This window comes from Aedes albopictus, chromosome 1 (assembly GCF_035046485.1).
Source record: "Aedes albopictus strain Foshan chromosome 1, AalbF5, whole genome shotgun sequence".
Lineage (NCBI taxonomy): Eukaryota > Metazoa > Arthropoda > Insecta > Diptera > Culicidae > Aedes > Aedes albopictus.
In genome coordinates, this window is record NC_085136.1 from 79,699,236 (window position 1) to 79,723,117 (window position 23,882).

General features: G+C 36.5%; 1 protein-coding gene across 1 annotated transcript in view; it reads right to left on the reverse strand.

Moving 5' to 3' along the window:
* The window catches only part of LOC109421992 (uncharacterized), an 84,913-nt gene extending 64,597 nt beyond the window's left edge, over positions 1 to 20,316 (reverse strand). Inside the window, exon 1 of the mRNA XM_029855308.2 lies at positions 19,834 to 20,316. The gene's annotated coding sequence lies outside the window, so the exon portion shown is untranslated. The remainder of the gene's footprint in view (positions 1 to 19,833) is intronic.
* Positions 20,317 to 23,882: the final 3,566 nt, after the last annotated feature.

Here is a 23,882-nt window from a genome sequence, read left to right on the forward strand (position 1 = left end):
TATCCTTACGAGAAAAAGCGAAAAAAAAAGTGCAAGAGTGCAAGAAATTATTTTCTTTTTTTTTGCAAAAGTGAACTAATAGTGATATTTAAACAAGTGTTTCAAGTTCAACCAAAACTACTGCACGAATTCTACGTCTAAATTTTGAAAGAATTTTGTAATGAATTCACCATGAAAATCAAAACTTTATGGAAAAATCAGTTTTATTAAACCTTTGCTCGAGCAGTTCAATCAAAAATACAGTACGTATTCTTCGTCTCATTTTTTAAAGAATCGAACGTGGAATCCAAAAGATTAAATACCCAACAAACATTTTTGCTGTATAAGAGTAGAGCAAACCACTCTTAAGCAAACTTTAGCTTAAGAAACTGCTATGCAACTAGTACTGTTACTTGGGTATTTCTGCTGGAAACGTTTGAAGGGACTTTCCCCTGCTCTTAACCCTCTAATACCCAATCCCGCCTTTAGACGGGGTATAGTTTGAGCATTTTCGTAATTTTTGTTTTGTGGAAAATCATTTTTTTTATATTTTTGGCTAATATTTAGGACTTTTTTGTATATCTCAAAATGGTTTTTGGTGTATTTTAAAGCGTATTTACATTTTTTAAAAATCATTGAAAAATTGATGTTTTAGTCACCTTTTAGAAGTCATTGTTTATTTTGTATTGAATCGCCACAATTAACATATTTTAAATTTTTCCCAAATCATTCTATCCTTGTTTAACAGTTTTAGGGAATAGAATACACTCTAAAATTATTTTCCTTAAAATTACACGGAAAATAAAATTTTCTGTGAAAAAAACTTAAAATAATAATATTTCAACAATAATCATAAAATCTCAAAATGTTTTCATCTCAAAAAATCCGTTCCCCAAATTGGCTTCCAGGAAAAATATAAAAGTGTGGGGATGGTCAAAAATAAAAATTAGAAAAATCAAAAACTGAAATTCACGAAATCGAGAATTAAAAAGAATTTTCTTCCAAAACATGTTTAAATCGATTTTAGATGACGAAAAATGATATTTAGATCAAAATCAAACATTTGGGTATTAGAGGGTTAATAAAGAAGATTTACTTAAAAAAAACACGGAGTTTATGGAAATATTGAAGGAGTTAATGGCAAACATATAAATCAATTTTGGAGTCTGGGCTTGATGTGACTCAGCAAACTAAAGACGAATAAAACCACTTTTTTCAAGTATTTTAAGGAGAAGCTCTTGCAAGAGTTTTCGGTCGAATTTCAAAATAATTTCGCACTTAATTTCTCAAATAAACATGTGCTTAAGTTCTCGAGAAAATTGGTTTCTGAATACGGAATGCAATTGATGACAAAATCCGGAGATTCATTCGTTGAGGACACTGTAATAAATGTTGAAGTAAATTAAAGATCTTATACCGACCCATAACAGGGCGGAACCAAAAGGTACAAAACTGATCACACTCATTCGATCGAAGAAGGTATTCTGATCATAGGGTCGGTTCCTGCATCAACTTCTCTAAGTAGTTTTCCAGGAGTTTCTCTCCTCGGGATTTTTGCGAGGTTTTCGCAGAAGTTTTTCCACGGATTTCTTCTAGGGAATTTTCAGGTGTTTTTTCTTGCGTATACTCGCGGGATTTTGCCGGAAACATTCGTTCCTCCCAGAATTTCTCTTAGAGGATTTTAGGGTTCCTCCTTGAGTTTCCTAAATATTTCCTGCAGGGATTACTCCCAGAATTTTTTTTCGAGATGTCTCAGTTTTTCTCAGGATTTCTTCCAAGCTACCTCTTCCGTTTTTTTTTTTTCAATATATATTTGAAGGGTTTTCTTCTATCATTCTCCAGAAATTTCTTACAATAACTTAAAAGGAAGTCCAGGATAAATTCAGAAAAACTCTGAGAAATATCCCAGGATCAACGCCGAAAGGAATTTACTGAGAAAATTACCGGGAGAAACTCCGAGAGAAATATCAGATGAAACTTCCGTCTTCTGACCGAGCGTGGCCAAGCGGTTGGCGGCGTCAGTCGTATAGTCGTCTCGTTAGCCTTGGAGTGTGGGTTCGATTCGCGCTCCAGTCGGGGAAAACTTTTCGTCAAACGAAAAATTATCCACTGGGTGTTATGTGTTGTTCGTTATCGAATGTTAGTAACGTTCAGTCTGTAGAGGCCGCAAAGTCGAAGACGGTGTAACTGTCTTTGTCTTTAAACTTTAAAATACATCCCGCAAGAACCTTTCGAAAATATTCCAGCTGAAATATCTGTAGGAATCCAGAGCGAAACTCTAAATAAAGCAAACGGAAATTTATTGAAGAATTTGCAGAAGAAACTTCAAAAGAAATCCCGGAAGGAGCTCCTGCATTCATGGAAAACTCTTCAAAAAATCTTTGCAGTAGCCCTAGCAGAAATCCCACAAACAACTGCTGTAGCAACTCTGAAAGAAATGCCGGGAAGATCTACTGGAGACAGGAATCGCGGAAAATCTTCAAAAGGAATTCCGAGAGAAACTTCAGAAGAAATTCTGTGAAAACATCTGCGATATACCTTGAGAGAGGCCCTTGTGGGGATCTTGGAATTAATCATGGAAAAAGTCATGCGAAAATTTTCAGATGGGATCCGGAAGAATCTCCGGAAGGAATTCAAAAAAGAATACCAAGAAAAATGCGGAAGGAATCCTTGAGAAATCCCAGCAAGCATTTCAAAGTTTATTTCTAAACAAGTTCCAGAAAGATACCGTGACTAGAGATGGGAAAACTGATTCAATTTTGAGAGTGAATCGCTCTCGATTCACTCTCAAAAAAAATCGACTCCTTTAATCGACTCAGTAACTCATTTCCGGGATTTGAAGAAAATGACGATTTTTGATGTCAATTAACTATTTTTTCTAGAAAATTCACTTGCATGGTACGGATACTAACGATCTAAAAATCATTAATTTCTATGAAAATCTACAAAAAAATAAGAAATTGAAGTTAAATGAGTATTTTGACGATCCACGTTTAAAGGCCACAATTAAAAACCAGTTTCATTGAAATTTTCGAACATTTTTAATTAAAAAAATATGACTTTGTAAATAGCACACATGGTTTTCAAAAGTTACAGAACTCTTCAATTCAAAAAATGATATTTTTGGGGCATCAAGGCAAAATGGCCAAGAATAAGTTCGTTGTTCTTCCCTGGTTTAATAGATAGATGGCTCAAATGTGTTATTCAAATAAAAATCTCTCTTAGATGGACATTTACCGATTTTCTCCCTCGACAAATAGCATATTTTTCCAGAAATGCGATAATCTGGGGGAATATGGTAAAATGGGCATGGACATTGTTCATGCGGTCAAGTTTAACATTTTTATTTATTTCGGCAAAATATATAAGAGCTTGATTGGTCGAGTTTTTATACTTCAAAATCGTTTCCGCATCTGAACATGAATTTCTATCAAACACACAAAAAACTGCGGAATTGGGGTAAAATGAGTATGTAAACGACCCGTGCGGCCTACGAAACCAATTTTATTCGATTCTCCACACGTTTTTACATTAGATAAACATGACTCCGTAAATCGCATTCGTTTCAAAAGTAACAGAACTCTTCAATTCTAAAAATGATATTTTTGGGGAATCAAGGCAAAATGACCAACATACCCGTTCTTTTAATTTTTATCCTGATTTATTCGATCGCTCAAATGTATTCACCAAGTAGAAACTCATATGGATGGACATTTACTGATTTTCTCTCTAGATAAATAGCATATCTTACCAGAAATGCGTTAATCTGGGGGAATATGGTAAAACGGGCATGGCAATCATTCATGTGGTCAAGTTTAACATTTTCATTTATATCGGCAATATATATGAGCTTGATTGGTCGAGTTTGTATACTTCAAGATCACTTCCGCTTCTGAAAATATATGAATCTCTATCAAAAAAGGCTAAAAATTGGGGAATTGGGGTAAAATGAGAATGTCCGATCCGTACAGGCTATGAAACCAGATTTATTCGATTCCCCGCACATTTTTACATCAGAAAAGTATGGCTTCGTAAACCGCATTCATGGATTTCAAAAGTTGCAGAACTCTTCAGTTCAAAAAATGATATTTTTGGGGCATCAAGGCAAAATGACCAAAAAACCAGTTCGTTCGATTTTTATCCGGATTTATTCGATGGCTCAAAAGTATTTACCAGGTAAAAACTCATTTTGATGGATTTTTACTGATTTTCTCCCTAGATAAATGGCATATCTTATCAGAAATGCGATAATCTGGGGGAATATGGTAAAACGGGCATGGCAATCATTCATGCGGTCAAGTTTAACATTTTTATTCATATCCGCAATATATATGAGCATGATCGGTCGAGTTTTCATACTTCAAGATCATTTCCGCTTCAGAAAATACATGAATTTCTATAAAAACGGCTTAAAAATTGGGGAATTGGGGTAAAATGAGCATGTTAACGATCCGTGCGGCCTATGAAACCGGTTTTATTGGATTCCCCGCACATTTTTACATTAGAAAAGTATAACTTCGTAAACCGCATTCGTGGTTTTCAAAAGTTACAGAATTCTTTGTCGGTTTTGTACCTTATTTTCCCACTGTGCAATGTCTGAGCATAACGTAGTGAAATGCTGGACTCGCAGGTTTTGTTAATTTCACCGAAGAATCGAATCGCTGGTGCGAGCCAGCCACGTAATACAAGTATGAAAACAATATAATTTGTCTAAAATTGCAATGTTCTGCGTCGAATCATCATTAGGTGCGCAGTACATAGGGTAACGGTTGAATTTTGGACATTGGTTTGAATTTAATTCAAAATCAAACAAATTCAGAGAGTATTTACACATAATGATGATGTTAGTATGTTCGTGAAAGTCTCTACTGTCCGTTAAAAATACCCACAAGGCCATTTCTGGCTTAAAATTTGATGAAAATAACTGATTTTTGAATCATCAGTTTTCACTGTTTTGGACACCCCAATATATTTTGGACCCTCTTCAGTATATATTTTGGACACCCGGTGTTTAAACTCGTTTGAAACTATTTTGGAAGAATTTGCCGCTTGAATATGCTGGATCACATCCTAATTACTTGATTGACAAAGGCTGATTAGACGAACTTTGCGAATTTAATACGCTAGAATGATAAACGTTTTTGTTTACATCTGCAAATTTCTTCAGCACCGCAATCTCTTTTTGTAAACATGATGCGACACTCGCTCGGATGACGAGATTGGCAAAAAATAATTTCAAGGCAAATAAGGGTATTTCCAGTGAGTAAATGATTGCTGCCCGTGCAGAGCGATCTTATTTAGCGAATGATTATAAAAATTTCCGTCACCTCATCATTAAACCTGTGTAAGTTGTGATCAAAGGACACAGGGGGTCCAAAATATATGGGGGTCCAAATTATATTGGCTACCCTACTACTCTTCTCGCAATCGTAATGAACGTCAGCGAATCGTAACTCTTTTGAAAAGAGTCATGGCTCACTCACTCGGTTTCGCGAATTGATTCTTTGAGTCGATTCGCGAGTGAGTTACCCATCTCTAACCGTGACGGATTTTTGGAAAAATCCATATAACGGTATTTATAAGTTATTTTCAACTATCACATTAATACCAACAATGTAGTGAACTACAGGTAGTAAAGATCACTACTTTGTTATTCATACCACCCAATGTTTTATTTTTCATCGTCGTGAAATTTCCCTGAGTATTCAAAATATTCCCTGAGTATTCCAGGTTTTTCCCCTTAAATAAATTTCCCTAAAGATTCCCGGTTTTCCAAGTTTTTCCAGGTGGTAGACACCCTGAAGGGCGTCTACAAGGTACAAAACTGATAAAATTGAAGGGCTTTGCACAAAAATATAAAAATAATTTTCAATTTCGTAACGAAATTCTGTCAAAAATTCACTAAATGTTTCACAAAAATTGTCTAGAACTGAGATCTAAACTTTAATTTGGATCTCATCATTTGTTTTCGTTAAAAATCATACTTCAGAATTTCTATGCCTCTTCCTCTATGAACTTTCACCAGAATATTATTACAGCATTTTGTTAAAAAAAAACCTTTGCTAGGTCGCCAGAATTTCTCCATGTAGTAACGATTAGAGATGGGAAAACTGATTCAATTTTGAGAGTGAATCGCTCTCGATTCACTCTCAAAAAAAATCGACTCCTTTAATCGACTCAGTAACTCATTTCCGGGATTTGAAGAAAATGACGATTTTTGATGTCAATTAACTATTTTTTCTAGAAAATTCACTTGCATGGTACGGATACTAACGATCTAAAAATCATTAATTTCTATGAAAATCTACAAAAAAATAAGAAATTGAAGTTAAATGAGTATTTTGACGATCCACGTTTAAAGGCCACAATTAAAAACCAGTTTCATTGAAATTTTCGAACATTTTTAATTAAAAAAATATGACTTTGTAAATAGCACACATGGTTTTCAAAAGTTACAGAACTCTTCAATTCAAAAAATGATATTTTTGGGGCATCAAGGCAAAATGGCCAAGAATAAGTTCGTTGTTCTTCCCTGGTTTAATAGATAGATGGCTCAAATGTGTTATTCAAATAAAAATCTCTCTTAGATGGACATTTACCGATTTTCTCCCTCGACAAATAGCATATTTTTCCAGAAATGCGATAATCTGGGGGAATATGGTAAAATGGGCATGGACATTGTTCATGCGGTCAAGTTTAACATTTTTATTTATTTCGGCAAAATATATAAGAGCTTGATTGGTCGAGTTTTTATACTTCAAAATCGTTTCCGCATCTGAACATGAATTTCTATCAAACACACAAAAAACTGCGGAATTGGGGTAAAATGAGTATGTAAACGACCCGTGCGGCCTACGAAACCAATTTTATTCGATTCTCCACACGTTTTTACATTAGATAAACATGACTCCGTAAATCGCATTCGTTTCAAAAGTAACAGAACTCTTCAATTCTAAAAATGATATTTTTGGGGAATCAAGGCAAAATGACCAACATACCCGTTCTTTTAATTTTTATCCTGATTTATTCGATCGCTCAAATGTATTCACCAAGTAGAAACTCATATGGATGGACATTTACTGATTTTCTCTCTAGATAAATAGCATATCTTACCAGAAATGCGTTAATCTGGGGGAATATGGTAAAACGGGCATGGCAATCATTCATGTGGTCAAGTTTAACATTTTCATTTATATCGGCAATATATATGAGCTTGATTGGTCGAGTTTGTATACTTCAAGATCACTTCCGCTTCTGAAAATATATGAATCTCTATCAAAAAAGGCTAAAAATTGGGGAATTGGGGTAAAATGAGAATGTCCGATCCGTACAGGCTATGAAACCAGATTTATTCGATTCCCCGCACATTTTTACATCAGAAAAGTATGGCTTCGTAAACCGCATTCATGGATTTCAAAAGTTGCAGAACTCTTCAGTTCAAAAAATGATATTTTTGGGGCATCAAGGCAAAATGACCAAAAAACCAGTTCGTTCGATTTTTATCCGGATTTATTCGATGGCTCAAAAGTATTTACCAGGTAAAAACTCATTTTGATGGATTTTTACTGATTTTCTCCCTAGATAAATGGCATATCTTATCAGAAATGCGATAATCTGGGGGAATATGGTAAAACGGGCATGGCAATCATTCATGCGGTCAAGTTTAACATTTTTATTCATATCCGCAATATATATGAGCATGATCGGTCGAGTTTTCATACTTCAAGATCATTTCCGCTTCAGAAAATACATGAATTTCTATAAAAACGGCTTAAAAATTGGGGAATTGGGGTAAAATGAGCATGTTAACGATCCGTGCGGCCTATGAAACCGGTTTTATTGGATTCCCCGCACATTTTTACATTAGAAAAGTATAACTTCGTAAACCGCATTCGTGGTTTTCAAAAGTTACAGAATTCTTTGTCGGTTTTGTACCTTATTTTCCCACTGTGCAATGTCTGAGCATAACGTAGTGAAATGCTGGACTCGCAGGTTTTGTTAATTTCACCGAAGAATCGAATCGCTGGTGCGAGCCAGCCACGTAATACAAGTATGAAAACAATATAATTTGTCTAAAATTGCAATGTTCTGCGTCGAATCATCATTAGGTGCGCAGTACATAGGGTAACGGTTGAATTTTGGACATTGGTTTGAATTTAATTCAAAATCAAACAAATTCAGAGAGTATTTACACATAATGATGATGTTAGTATGTTCGTGAAAGTCTCTACTGTCCGTTAAAAATACCCACAAGGCCATTTCTGGCTTAAAATTTGATGAAAATAACTGATTTTTGAATCATCAGTTTTCACTGTTTTGGACACCCCAATATATTTTGGACCCTCTTCAGTATATATTTTGGACACCCGGTGTTTAAACTCGTTTGAAACTATTTTGGAAGAATTTGCCGCTTGAATATGCTGGATCACATCCTAATTACTTGATTGACAAAGGCTGATTAGACGAACTTTGCGAATTTAATACGCTAGAATGATAAACGTTTTTGTTTACATCTGCAAATTTCTTCAGCACCGCAATCTCTTTTTGTAAACATGATGCGACACTCGCTCGGATGACGAGATTGGCAAAAAATAATTTCAAGGCAAATAAGGGTATTTCCAGTGAGTAAATGATTGCTGCCCGTGCAGAGCGATCTTATTTAGCGAATGATTATAAAAATTTCCGTCACCTCATCATTAAACCTGTGTAAGTTGTGATCAAAGGACACAGGGGGTCCAAAATATATGGGGGTCCAAATTATATTGGCTACCCTACTACTCTTCTCGCAATCGTAATGAACGTCAGCGAATCGTAACTCTTTTGAAAAGAGTCATGGCTCACTCACTCGGTTTCGCGAATTGATTCTTTGAGTCGATTCGCGAGTGAGTTACCCATCTCTAGTAACGATAGAACTTTTGTGAAATGGTATATGCATCCAGCAATTATTCTTCTAGAGATTGATGGAAATTTCTCAATAATTCTTCTATTAATACTTTTTGAAATTTCACTACGGCCTCTTCCACGAATTTCGAAAAAAAAATGCTGAAAATTTTTTGAGTTTCAAGTATTTTCTTTATGGTTGTTTTAACATCTAAATTGTTATGAATGCATGTTTTGGCGGGTAACAAGATTTTTTCCACAATGACAACAATTGATGCATAAAGGAAAAAGAAGAAACAGTTTTGACATCAAAGCGGCGAGCGCTGTGCCATCGATGAGATCGTCGTCGCTAATTGGTCGATTATGTAAATGACACGCCAATCTGATGTCAAAACTTCTTTTCTTTTCGCTTGGTGCATCAATCAATACCTACTTTTTCATAAGATGTTGCTGTCAGCGCTGCTCCTTATTATTAATGATCTTTGGTAAGAGAAAAATATGTCAATCGAAATGAACAAACAGATGAGAAGTATTGACTCGGATCCCAGTCAGTGTAATACAGTCATGCGTAAGTAATTTGATAGTTTTAGCACAGAGAAACAGCCGTAACACTTAAGAACAAATTTCATTAAAAACATCGTCACGAAAACGTAACCGCTCAATGTTGAACGTAGGTACTGTGTTTGGCCGGGCCATTACTAAGTGGAAGTAGTGAGCAAACGTCAAACAGGACCAAAAACGATGCCAACGCCGCATAGTTATTGTGGTACTTGTTCAGTTGACAGTTCTGACAATAATCCCCTTCAGATAAGCAAGGCCTACTCATTTATTTACAAAACTACCACATCCCTTTTTCTGTAACAAATAATTAACTTTTAGTTGACATCAAATGCATTTAGAGCTCCTTCTCAACGTTCACTGGAAAATTTATTGAGCCAGATTTCCAGAAATTTGTTCTTTTTTTTTAATGTGCGACCACCATGAAGTTCTTCCTTTATTTCTTTTCCGTAATCTACCCTTCACTAATTCTCAAAGAATTTTAACTCGAAACACCTTCTTGAAGATATGATCATTCCAAAGGCTTTCTTTCAACATACCAGGGATCGGTCAAGAAATCCATCGACCGATTCTTTCTGAACACTAATCAGGCCTAATTCGTATTAAATTTTCAGTACTTATCCGAAAGTTTAGCAAATTGTTATTACCTAGCCGTCATATTTCGATCCGCTGCTTCGATATCGCCCTCCTCTGATAGATCTTATTGTCAGCTACGGCCGGAATTCCTTCGCCGCTTTGGCGTCTCCCTTCTCTGAGGCGAGACATCATTGCCTGCTCCGGTAGGATTTTCATCCACCGCTAAGGCATCTCCCCTTTCGAGGCGAGATTTTTCGAATTCCCTCTGAGTCTAATCCGATCAGATGCTATCCGTCGGAAAGCCAGACTGTTCATATTTACCTTCAACTGGTGGCTCGATTTATCACGATTTCTGTAGACTGCACCAGCAAACCTTGCACCAAACTGCTTGCTTCAGATCTTCAGTTCTGAAGTGTGGTGGACTCCATTTTTTTTTGCAATTTGGCTCACACAGGTTTGGTGCCACCTTTCGAATAATAATTATTCTTCACTCATTGCTGCCACCAGGAATCTATTCCGCTTCTGAAATTCTTCGCAATGGGTTCTTCTCGTCGCCAATGTGGTACTTATTCAGTTGACAGTTCTGACAATAATCCCCTCCAGATAAGCAAGGCCTACTCATTTATTTACAAAACTACCACAGTGATCATTGACCAACTACCAAAAATTTGAATCAACCGTTTAAAAGTTGATGGTATTATCAGAACAAAACAGTAATTGAAGATACCAGCAATGTCTTTTTATGGGTTACTAGAAGTTCTAATTAAGCATATAATTTTGATGGGAAACCCAAGATTACTTCTTCTTCTTCTTTAATGGGTAGTACGCTGATCGCAAGAAATTTCTTGGCCTATCTCGATGCGTGGAAAATTCAGGCAAGGAATCGCTCAAGAAATAATAAAGCATCGCTTTATTCCGGATCCTAGTACGGAGCTGAAACGAAACGTCAAATCAAATGGGGCTTGCTGTGTTAAATTTCTTGACCATTCCGGTTACGGAAAAATAATGCGCTGAATGAAAATTACTTGAGCAATTCCGTTTGAAGTGCATACCTCGCATAAGTTGACGTAACGGGACGAAACCTGCTTCTCAGTTCAGTGGTCTAAATAAGCACTTTCTCAGTTGAGAGATTCCTTTGAAAATGGTTATTTTGCATACCGTGTGGTTGGTACTAAGATATTCTATACCCAAGGAAGTTAAGGAAATTTCCTTTACGGGAAGTTCCTGGACCGACCGGGAATCGAACCCGTCACCCTCAGCATGGTCATGCTGAATACGCACGCCTTTACAGCTGTGGCCATATGAGCCCTATAAGTACTATTAATCTTTATGGGCCCGATGAGTATTCTACTAAATTATTGCTTCAAGTCTTACCAACACAATACAGGAAAAAAATATATGAATCCATGAGTTCTCCTGAATATCAGACATTTAAAGATCCTTATATATAGAAATCTGCAAAGGAAAGGAATTAACAAACAAATTCTCCCTAATTTGACAAGAGCTCCAACAGAAATTCGCAAAGCGAGAATCTTGTCAAAAATTTCAAAGATTTCGATCAGCAAGAAAGTTCTGCAGCTGTAAGCCTACTTAAATTCCTCCACTTCTCGCAACTGACTGTAAGGACGTGGCCGGCATCGTTATTGAAGCTTTTAAAGATGAAATCACCTTTCTCACAGGGTGTGAGCGACCGCTTCCTCCTTCTTCTTCTTCTTCTTGGCGTAACGTCCTCACTGGGACAAAGCCTGCTTCTCAGCTTAGTGTTCTATGAGCACTTCCACAGTTATTAACTGAGAGCTTCCTCTGCCAATGACCATTTAAGCATGCGTACATCGTGTGGCAGGCACGAAGATACTCTATGCCCAAGGAAGTCAAGGAAATTTCCTTTACGAAAAGATCCTGGACCGACCGGGAATCGAACCCGTCACCCTCAGCATGGTCATGCTGAATACCCGTGCGTTTACCGCCTCGGCTATATGGGCGCTTCCTCCTAGTCATCCTTTAATTTGATTCATTGTGCATTTTCACAGGTTTGGTGCCATCACGAAATATGTGCAGATCAAAGTCCAATATGAACCACGCCCCTCTATATTTCTTCATCATCAGTGTTGTTTTGCTTATGGCCATGCTTCGGTGCGCGAGTTTTACCGCTTGTCTACTAGTCGAATCGAGTCAGATGGTTTGCATCGCTCGCCGTTCACGTTTGTTCATTCGCCGCAGTCGCGTAGCAAAGTTAACCGGGCTAAAGTCTCAAAGCTTGCTTTGATGCTTTTCTTCTAAATCTAAACAAAGTGGCGGTAGCAAGGATTGACAGTTGACAACAAATAACAATGCTATTCACTTAATTTAAAGATAGCGTATGTTAATTTATAATATAGTAATATTTGAATAACACATACTAATCTCAATTGTTAATCTATAAAAACATTTCGGGGAAATCTAAAAATTCCCGTCCGATTGATGAACTGGACCAATAGAACTCATTCTCCGTTCCAAAAACTCCGCTCGGAGAGCCACTTTTTCTCTCTGACTCACACAGAAGAAAAAATTTGCGAACAAAAGTGGATATAGAAAAAATGGCCTGTGTCGAACCCTTTATTTCTTATTACATTATACGCTAATCATTTTTGGCATTATGTGGCACCAGCAGCGACACCCAGGATATATAGAGTAAACGGGTATACAGATAGTATGGTCGTGTGCGTGGCCGACGGCTGGTGAATTTTGCCGTTTTTCGGTGAATTTTCTGAGCTTCTTATTCTTTTTCTGTTCTTTCGGTTCACGATTGGAATTTGTTATGGAAACTTTTTGCACCATAAAACAGAAAATTTCTTCAAATGTGCAAATATATTAGGAATTTGTAGGGCAATTACTAGCAAGCATCCCTGTGATGCGATCTGGTAGCAAATATCGATGGTTTTTGCTACTTTTCTGTGATGTTTCGACACTTTCAGAAAACTCACCAACAGCTGGTCGGGTTTGCTATAAGAAATTTCGGCTCAACTTCGGGTCTCTTCGGGTAAATTTTTTTCGTTGCTAACGAAAAAATTCTCACTCATACGCGAACGCTCGTGTACATCTTCCCCCCCTGCGACACCAGGCACCGCAAGAGCGATAAAATGGACTACATATCATCGTCGGCCTTTGAGGGGGGCTTGTCACATGCGTACGTGAGATTAGGTAAATTAATGCTATCTTCTAAACTAGCATGGTGATTGTCGTCACATGGGGGGGAATTTCCGTGAATTTTATAATCTTGCTCATGAACATGAGAGCATGAACGAGCAGAGCATAAATACATGACCGCACAATTCGCAGATGCTACTCTGTGATCAAAACTGCACATGTAGAACCAACGAATGGAGCTTGGGGTTGGATCGTTAGATTTCCATCCTCAATGTGCATCCTTAACAGTCCCAAGCTTTGTAATTTTGACTTTACATCATCGGCCACGTCCTTACGGTCATCGAGAAAGGAAATGGATGGATTGCGTCCCTAGAGTTGTCATGGGAGGGAGTTTTTGTCAGTGGGAAGGGGTGGTAAATACAATTATCAAGAGTAAGTCGACACCTGTAGTGACGAACCATTCAACTACTTTCATTAATGCTAAATGAAGTTATGAAATGATAGTTTCGGAGCTTACAACGGGACATGCAGTGATGAACTTTGCTGTGTTTATCGAATAGACAATGTCCATTGGACATGTGCAAACAATAAAAACAATAATCAATGCACAATGGTCCGAGGACCAACATTAAGTGGAAAAAAATAATAACTCAAAAACCATCCAAGATAGAGTCTTCATGTCTTCTAGACATTTGCTCGTGAGTCCAAGCCGCGTTATATGCAAAAGTGTCCTAAACGCCAAATCTTAAAATACTTCATATTTCAGCACCTAACTTTTTTATTTCAAAAGATATCGAAATAAAATGTTCTGCAAAGTTGAAGAAGGTAAAAACCCCGACAACTTTCTCGAAGAGCAGTTTTTTCTATCTCTTCAATCTGAAGAGATATAACTTATTGAAGAAATAAAAAGTCCGAAATCGGTTTTTTTGTCATATGTCAAAAACTATCATTTTTTCAAGCCTACTATGTTCAGAGCAATTGTAAATATTGCCAAAATACACATTTCGTCAGAAGACATCAAAGCTGTACGATGTTTCTATCAAAAGATATAAGTATTTTTGTACTTTTTTAAGCCAATTTTTCTAGCGTAACATTTGAAAAAGGCGCAAGTGAATCTTTAATTTTCTCCCACCACCGGATCTAGTATGACAAAAACTGCATTTTAACAAATTTTGGAGAGTGTTTTTTTGTTTTGCGTTTTAAATGTGATTTGACTATGACCGTATTTTAGGCATCAAATTCACGAAAAATGACATCCATAATGTCCGAGTTCAACATCTACTCGTGTTTCAAGATCACTTATCTTAAACATTCGAGTAGCGATGAACCCAATGTTGTCTTTTTTGTTTTGTTTTGTTCCTTTGTGTAAGTGAGCAAAAATAAAAAACAAATTCCCTATAGTTTTTCGATTTCTTAATTCATCAGATATATGCATCTGGTGATCGTATGCAAATTTTAAATTGAATTGTGGACCGTCCAGTTTTATATGTTTGACATATATTATGAAAGGCCTTTGATCCTAGGATAGGATGCGACACGTAGTCAGTCAATTACGTCAACGATCAAAATCAAGTGCTGCCACTTTTCTTTATTCCAAATCTTTAAAACTATTTAACTTTAACGATTGAAGTTTTGATGCATATTTCGCACCGTAAAGCACTATTTGCAATTGCAATAGCGTAACTTGCTACTAAAATTGCTTTCAAACGCAAGCTCTTTCAATTATGATGAAATCTATCAAAAAATCAATTGATTTTGCACCAAATCAATGGTTTTAACCGGTGTCAAGCCATGGGAGTCACATTAGGTTGATTTGCTTTTGAATACTGACATATTTGAGGCGATAAAGCTTGAATAAAAAAATACAATGATTTTAAATATTGGTATCAAATGCTAAACCTACAAACTAGCAACACGGCCAAGCCAACAACAAAGCGATATGATCGCAGCAAACGGATATCAATTTCGACCAATCAGCAACTGGTCTCCGTTTGACAGCAAATTGGTCTCAAATTGACTGACTACGTGTCGCATCCTATCCTAGGATCAAAGGCCTTTCATAATATATGTCAAACATATAAAACTGGACGGTCCACAATTCAATTTAAAATTTGCATACGATCACCAGATGCATATATCTGATGAATTAAGAAATCGAAAAACTATAGGGAATTTGTTTTATATTTTTGCTCACTTACACAAAGGAACAAAACAAAACAAAAAAGACAACATTGGGTTCATCGCTACTCGAATGTTTAAGATAAGTGATCTTGAAACACGAGTAGATGTTGAACTCGGACATTATGGATGTCATTTTTCGTGAATTTGATGCCTAAAATACGGTCATAGTCAAATCACATTTAAAACGCAAAACAAAAAAACACCCTCTCCAAAATTTGTTAAAATGCAGTTTTTGTCATACTAGATCTGGTGGTGGGAGAAAATTAAAGATTCACTTGCGCCTTTTTCAAATGTTACGCTAGAAAAATTGGCTTAAAAAAGTACAAAAATACTTATATCTTTTGATAGAAACATCGTACAGCTTTGATGTCTTCTGACGAAATGTGTATTTTGGCAATATGTACAATTGCTCTGAACATAGTAGGCTTGAAAAAATGATAGTTTTTGACATATGACAAAAAAACCGATTTCGGACTTTTTATTTCTTCAATAAGTTATATCTCTTCAGATTGAAGAGATAGAAAAAACTGCGCTTCGAGAAAGTTGTCGGGGTTTTTACCTTCTTCAACTTTGCAGAACATTTTATTTCGATATCTTTTGAAATAAAAAAGTTAGGTGCTGAAATATGAAGTATTTTAAGATTTGGCGTTTAGGACACTTTTGCATATAACGCGGCTTGGACTCACGAGCAAATGTCTAGAAGACATGAAGACTCTATCTTGGATGGTTTTTGAGTTATTATTTTTTTCCACTTAATGTTGGTCCTCGGACCATTGTGCAATGCTAGCAGCATTTTTGCGTCTGTTCCCGTATGAAGTTGATTATCAATATCAACTTCTTTTCTTAATCAGCCTATGTAGTGTCGGTAGCGGTTGTCTCAATTGGCTATGAATAACACTACAGGTCACCTGTTCCGGTGGTAAGAGTCCACTAAATAGGTGACCCCTAATACATGGTGTGATGCAGCTATATCAGAAGGCCGGCTCCAGAGGCACGTTATTAGATGTCAAAACTGGCTGAGCGGCCATTATTTTTTCACCGTGAGAAATTCTGAAAACAAATTCCCCGCCTCCTCAAATTCCTTTGAAATTTCGCTTCCTCTGCTTTTCTCCACAAACTAAACGTCATGCTCAACCTTACAATATTTAAAAACCTTACAGTGGACCTTGTGTTTCTCCGAGACAGCTGCCCTTCTTTACTTTCAAACTTGATGTTGTTGATTAGTTTAAATTTTCACCTATATGATTTCATATTTTACGATTTACACAATGTATTCGCCTTTCGCGTGTTCCAATCGATACCGATCTGATTTTATTGCTGCTGTTCTTTACTGTGCTGTGATTGTAAAGAGGTTATTCTTGCCTAGTTTGGGTAGTGGCCACGGTTAGGGTAGCTCAGATCAATCTTTAGCATGAAAGAACAGCAACAATCAATCTTTGCAGACTAATACAAACTGGTACAGCCTAAGTGGCCTTAGTTCAAAAGCTTTACTTTCGTAAGGGGAATTTTTATCTGGGAAACATTGCGAATCCGGTATTTGCTACTTTCAGTACAAATAAAATGGAAAACTCGCGTGTCGTGCCTCGAGCCTGTGTGCTTGTCAGCAAAGCAATCGTTGCTACACCCATCAGAGATGTATGTGCTGTCACAATTGATGTATCTGTTGGAAACCTCAACAGGAAATACGTCTATCATTCGGTTTATTTACCGCATGATGAATTATCCCATACAGATTCTTTTAAATGAACTTCAAAAGAACTTCCGCTAATCGTTGGCAGTGATGCTAATGCTCACCATAGCATTTGGGGCAGCTCAAACATTACCGCGAATACAATTTGATGAAGTACTCAAGTACAGGTACATTCCGTTTTTATCAGCACGGTCCGCGATTTTCAGTTGACAAAAACGGAATAGTGATAAAAACGGAATAATTTTCTTTGACAAAATATTTTGCAACATTTTCATATGAATTGGAAGTTTTACTGTAGAACACATTCCAAAGGTAAAAATATGCAGTTTGCTATGATTTTTTTTATGTCTTTAGCACACCTTGGTTGCACAGTTCAAATTACAGTTTTCTGATTGTGACGCCGACAAGAGGTTTTCACAAAATTTGTGATCACATTTTTGGAAATTTATTTTCGTTGAACGCAAGAATGTCACATATTACAGTTCCAGTACTCGGATCGACGTTATAAAATATTCAAAATTTAAAGACATTCTTCCAGGAATGATTAATCTCTAGGAACGTAAGTTCGATATCCTAACAAAAAGGGATATGTTTACTTCCTTCCGGAAGGCTTTTCTCCTCGAGTTCATCTTCACAGACTCATATAAAAGATTCGTCTAGGATACTTTTAGGAAATCTACATGATTTTTTCTAAGCAATCACTTATAAATTTTCCAGAATATTGGACTCCCCAAGAAGTACCTCCAGAATTCTTCTACATTACCAGGAATTCTTTCCTCAAATCCACCAGAAGTTTCTTCAGGGAGTCCTCCTGATATTCTGTATAGAATTCTCCGGAGAGTTATTCCTGAGAATCCTCCAGAAGTTCCTAGTAGGAAACCTTGAGAAATTCCATCTAGAAATCCTGTATAAGTTCTTTCAAGAAATTATCCAAGTGTTCTTCGATGGATATTTTCTGAATTGATGGGATTTCTTTAGGATTTTTGGGAATCCTTAGATTCTTCTGGGAATCCTTCAAGAGTTGCTGGAAGAGAAACCGATTTCTAAAAGACTTAACTCCTAATTCACCTAAAGGAACTTTTGAATTATTTCCTGACGATTTCTCAGAAGAAATCCATTAAGAATCCTGGAGGAATACAAGGTAGAATTGCTAGTAGGAATTACTGAAAAAAGAAACCAAGATTACATTTTTAGAGCAATCGAAAGATGAAATCCCGGATAAAATTCTATAGGAATCTACAGTTAACCTAGTGAATATAGAAGTCTCGGTCGAGAAAATTTGAGCCCCAACGGAAAGAAATAGCGACCAGGAGAGAAGAATTCCGCACATCGCGTAATTTAAAAAAAAAATCGCTTGAATTTTATTTCACTTAAAAGCATGAATTAACATTATTTACAGCTGAATTTGGAATGTGTTGAAAGCTACTGTAGCATATATGTACGTCTTCTATGCCATCATTGGTGGTTGCTTCAAATTCACTCATGGATGCATTGCCTCAAGATTAATGTTCAACTATAAATAACTCGTGTTCGACGGAACAAATTTGACAAAAACTTTAGTGTTGACAAAAAACGGAATGAAAATGTTGACGAATAGTCGGATAGTGACAAAAACAAATAGTGATAAAAACGGATAGTGACAACAACGCAACATACCTGTAGTTCAGATCTTGGATTACTTAAGACGAATATATAACGAAGCCACACCTCGAATTTTTTAGAGCACAAATCTGAGGAACCAAAAGACAGATTGCGCTGAAAATTTGATCGATTGGTGACCCGCTGGTGGTGACCAATCGATAAACTTCAGCGCAAACCAACCCTCGGTTCTTCAAATTTGTGCTTTTGAAAATTTGAGGTGTGACTTCGTTATATATTCACCTTAACTTAGGTAATCACCCAACCTTCATGGTATCTGCTAGAGAGGAAATGTTAGATATAACGCTTTGCTATATCTAGTAGAATAAGTCACGAGCTGCCCAATCGACATGTGTCAGATGAAGAATCTTTATCTGATGATCGCTACCAGAGTGTTCAATTTTAATCACAATTTTTGATTGAAAATAGTGATAAATCGAGCCTTTCATTAGCATATAGTAATATTTTGGTTAAATTTGCTTTAATCACATAAAATGGCAATTCTGCTTTAGTATACAACTCGTTCATTGCATACTTTTAGGTGTATTCTGTTTACTTTTAACTCATTTAATCATTCGAAAAGCGTTTAATCACTGATTAATCGTTAATTAAACTTTTTCTTATGATTAAACGTTTATAAAGTATTCATGTATCGCCTGTAAGTATGCAATGATGACCCATTCATGGTAAAACTTGATGCCTAGTTTATGTGACTAAAATAAAAGTATCAACAAGTTCACTGTAGGTATATACACTCGATTAGTCACTATTTTTAATCATTAATCATGATTAAAATTGTAATTAATCATTAACGCGATTCGCTACATCTGTTACTTCGCAAATTTTGCGTTTCAGTAATCTACGGTCAACCAACTGGGAAATGGGTTGAAGAATATGAATAAAAGAAGTAAAAGTATGCAAAAAAAAGTTATCCAAGAGTTCATACAAATAGAGAATTTTCAGGGGCTTGGTCTAAAATAGAGGTGATTCACAACCCACGCCTGCGATAAAGGATTCATAAAACTCCAGAATTATGTTTCTCCTCGCCTACTTGTTGGGCTTTGTACGATTCAGCCTCACAACACTGAGTAAAGTTACGTCAGAAAATGAAATCCACCTCGCGATGAGGCGGTGATGAATCAGCGAAGAACAAAAATAGTGTGCAGAAAATAAAAAAATAAACAAAAATCTGCATTGTTGCTTACCTCAATCCGAAACTTTTTAGTCCATAAAGAACAATCACAGCCCGTCGAGTGCGTCGGGTCGGACTAAATATGATTTGAGTTTTCTTCACACACTTTGCCACCAATAATACCTAGTCGATACACTACGGTCACTCGAGTTCCCCTCGCTCTAGCAATTGAAAATGTTCAAACTTTACACACCGAGCAAACTACAAACTCCACACGCACAATACCACCGCTTATATTTATGGAAAATCGAAGTAAAACCTTATAAACCAACATAAAATGTTTATCATCTGTCACAAACTCGCACTTTAGTTGCACTTTTACAGTCGTTTCATTTTACTCTGAGATCTTCTTGGCATACGTGATCTCCGCGGCTGTGAAAAGGCTCACACTTCACATCCACACTATCGTCTATCGCCCACGAGATGTTTGAAAGCCACCAACAAATTAATCATAACAGGAGGACGAGCGATGCAAGCGAACCAAGCGAACAATCACGCACAAATCAAGCGAGCAAGATGAACTACAGGGTGCGGCAGGAAAAAATGCGAAAAGTTCAAGGCACTATTACACGCTAAATATAGGATATATATGTGTATTTTTTCATGACAGTGTATCAGTCAATGTCTATATTCTAGCACTGAAAAATAAAAATGAACATATTTGATGTTTAACATGTGATAATGTAGGCCTAATAAGCGGACATCAATAAACTGCGCGCCCAATGGTCATTAAACAAAATGACTATAACAGTAACAAAATTAGCTCAAATTCGATGAACAACCAGACCACACTGATCCAGATCCATGTAGTTTCACATACCAGATGAAATAAGTACATATATTTGATGATATTGTAGAGAAAATCAAAAATTTTGTTTTATCAGATACGAAATTTAGCGCCCTGTGTGATTTTTTGCGGTTTGAAAATTCTGGTTGTCTTCATCTTCAGGCGCCACCCTGTAAAGGTTAGTGACCAAAATGAGATTTTTTTTAATTAACTTTTCAGAAAACTAGCCTATTATAGATCATGGAACGTTGAAACATAGATTGGTTAATGTCAAATGGACGAAAATGAGGTTTGAAGTTGAAAAACACTTTCGCATTTTTTCCTGCCGCATACTGTAAAGTGCGGCATGCATTCAACGACGACCGGTCCGTCGTCGACCGACCAAGCAAGCTGACGATGGAGCAACAGCGATGGTGTCGACCACACGCTTAGAATCGTGCATATTGAATCGGGATTGCATCATGTGAAAGTTGGCTCCCGCTTTGAAAATTCTGCGCAAAAAGTAGTAGAGCATGTGTTCTTCATCAGTTTGAAGCTTTTCGCATTTTAAAAGTTTATAATTTCAAAGAAATTTGGGGTTGAAGATGATGACCAAATAAACGTGAAACTTTATGTGAGCAGTTTTAGGCGTGTTATTGTGAGAAGCACACGGAACATGGCCGGGAGAAGATCGTGTGCATGAATGTTGTTTCGTGAGTTCCACATCCACCATTCCACTTCTCTGAGTGTCGATTCCATGGTAAAGCTCTGGTAAAGCTAGCTTCGGAACACCGAATGCTGTCGGTTTTAATTCGTTTGATTTGAGCTTGTCCAGCATGAGCTTTTATTGGAAAAACAACATTCATTGTTCGGTTTTCGCATTGTGGAACAAAATGGCTTGATATCGCGGCCTTCCACGAAATCACCGATCTGTTACCTGATTTCCTGTTGAATGTTTTTTTTGTAATTTTTCCTTCCGACAATCGTATTTACATCGCACGTCGTTCTTTTGCTATAGGGGAAGGTGGGGTAATATGCACACCCTAAGCAAACGTGGCCCTATAACTAAGATAAAGATGATTTTATGGGTGTCTTGCGTTTTGAAAGTTAATTTACTTATTTGACTAAGAGACGCCATCTTTTGGTCTGCGTGATATCAATTTTACCGAATCAAATTAACAACTTGAAAAAGTGTTACGTTTTGGGTGCTGAAAAACTGTTGGGGGAAAAACGCACCTTGAGGTGGGGCAACACGACCTCTGGAATTTTCCGCTTGAGTTCTAAATGAAATAAATACCAGGAATCTCCATCTTACTATTTACGGCAACAAATGGAAGGTGTAGGAGGCGGATGATAGCTCGGATGGTAGTTAATGGGTTGAGTCCATATAATCAGCACGCAATCGCTTAAATTGCGTGCGCTTTAAATTAGACAATCTTTCCAAATGTGGAAAAGCATCGTTTTCCACGCTTTTTATTCAAATATTCTTGTCATTCTTGGGCTTGACCGGCCCAATTAGGTTGTTTAATGAACAAAATATTGCTATTTTCTATAGCCCAATCGAAAGAGCTCATTTTTCTGAGTATAACGTGATTTTATTGGATTCCAATACCTTTGTTTTGATGGTTAAATTAACAAAACCGTTTTAGTTTTTGTGGATAGAATGACAGTTCAATCGATAAAGTGACAGTTCGACCCGAACAAAAAAATTTCCCCATACAAACTTTAAATGCATTTTAAAAATAGTTCCCGGGCATAAAAAATGATGAAATTTTGGATTTCGAATATTTTTTGGAAGGAGATTCCGATTATGCAATAATCTGGATACCCCTAAAGAACCCAATTGGCAAAAAATCAATCACGGAGAAGAAAAGTCTTGTGATTTATCTACAGCCAAAACGGAATTGCTCCTCCTTCGATATTGGAGATCTTATGAGGATTTTACGGACAAGATACTAGACGTGAAGAAGAACAATTTCTCTTTTATGGACATTCTCTTGCGGTTGATAACGCTGATGCCATTTGCGAGGTCATCCGTTCACTCGTCGTCAGAGCGGACATGTTTGTCAAGATTATTGGGTTGTTTAGTGAATTAAATGTTGCTATTTTCTATAGCTCAATTGAAAGAGCACATTTTTCTGAGTATAACGTGATTTTATTGCGTTCCAATACCTTTGTTTTGATGGTTAAATAAACAAAACAGTTTTAATTTCTGTGGATAGAATGACAGTTCAATAGATAGAATGACAATTGGGTTCTTTAGGGATATCCGGATTATTTCATAATCGGATTCTCCACCCAAAAATTAGTCGAAATCTAAAATTTCATATTTTTTTGAGATCGGGAACTATTTTTAAAATGCATTTAAAGTTTGTATGGGGAAATTTTTTTGTTCGGGTCGAACTGTCATTTTATCGATTGAACTGTCATTCTATCCACGAAAATTAAAACTGTTTTGTTAATTTAACTATCAAAACAAAGGTATGGGAATCCAATAAAGTCACGATATACTCAGAAAAATGAACTCTTTCGATTAGACTATAGAAAATAGCAATATTTTTCTCACTAAACAACCCAATTCACCCGAACAAAAAATTTTCCCCATACACGCAGAAAAATAAATTGTAAACACAATTAAATTCTAGTTTAAATCAACAAATTTTTCAGTTTACTATAGCGACAAACTGATTTCTAGTTTAAACTGAACTGTTCTATTGTTTGATAATACAAATATTTTCATTTGTCGAAATTTTTGACTGTTTGTTGAAACAAACAGAGATATTGTATTTTCAACATGAAATAATGGATTGATTCAAACGATTGCACTTTTGCCACTAATGAACCCGGAATGTGACTGTGTTGGTGACGGCAGCAACTGCGGCAGCTGGGAAATCTGTTTTTTGACCGTCGGTAAGCGGATGGGAAGGAGACTGACTAAAAAAAAGACAAAAAAGGCGAAACCGATCAACTTTTTGTGGATGCTGCCGTGACTACCTGCGCGTTATCCATCACGGTCAAAGCTGCACTTGGAAGTTGGCGTGATGGATTTGCTGCACCTTCTTCGTTGTGGCGATGTTGGGGTAAGCATATTAAAGATGTGTGAGTGCTTTCGGACCATGTTTATAGTTTTTATTTTGTTGAAACAAATTAAATTTTTGACATTATATGAAACGATGGTAATCGGTTGTTTTTATCGATAAACTCTAAATGAAAACAAAGAAATATCACTTTGGAATAAGTAAATTCTCAGTTTGAAAATCAACCATGCGTTTTATTGTTTTAAACAAGCGCCATTT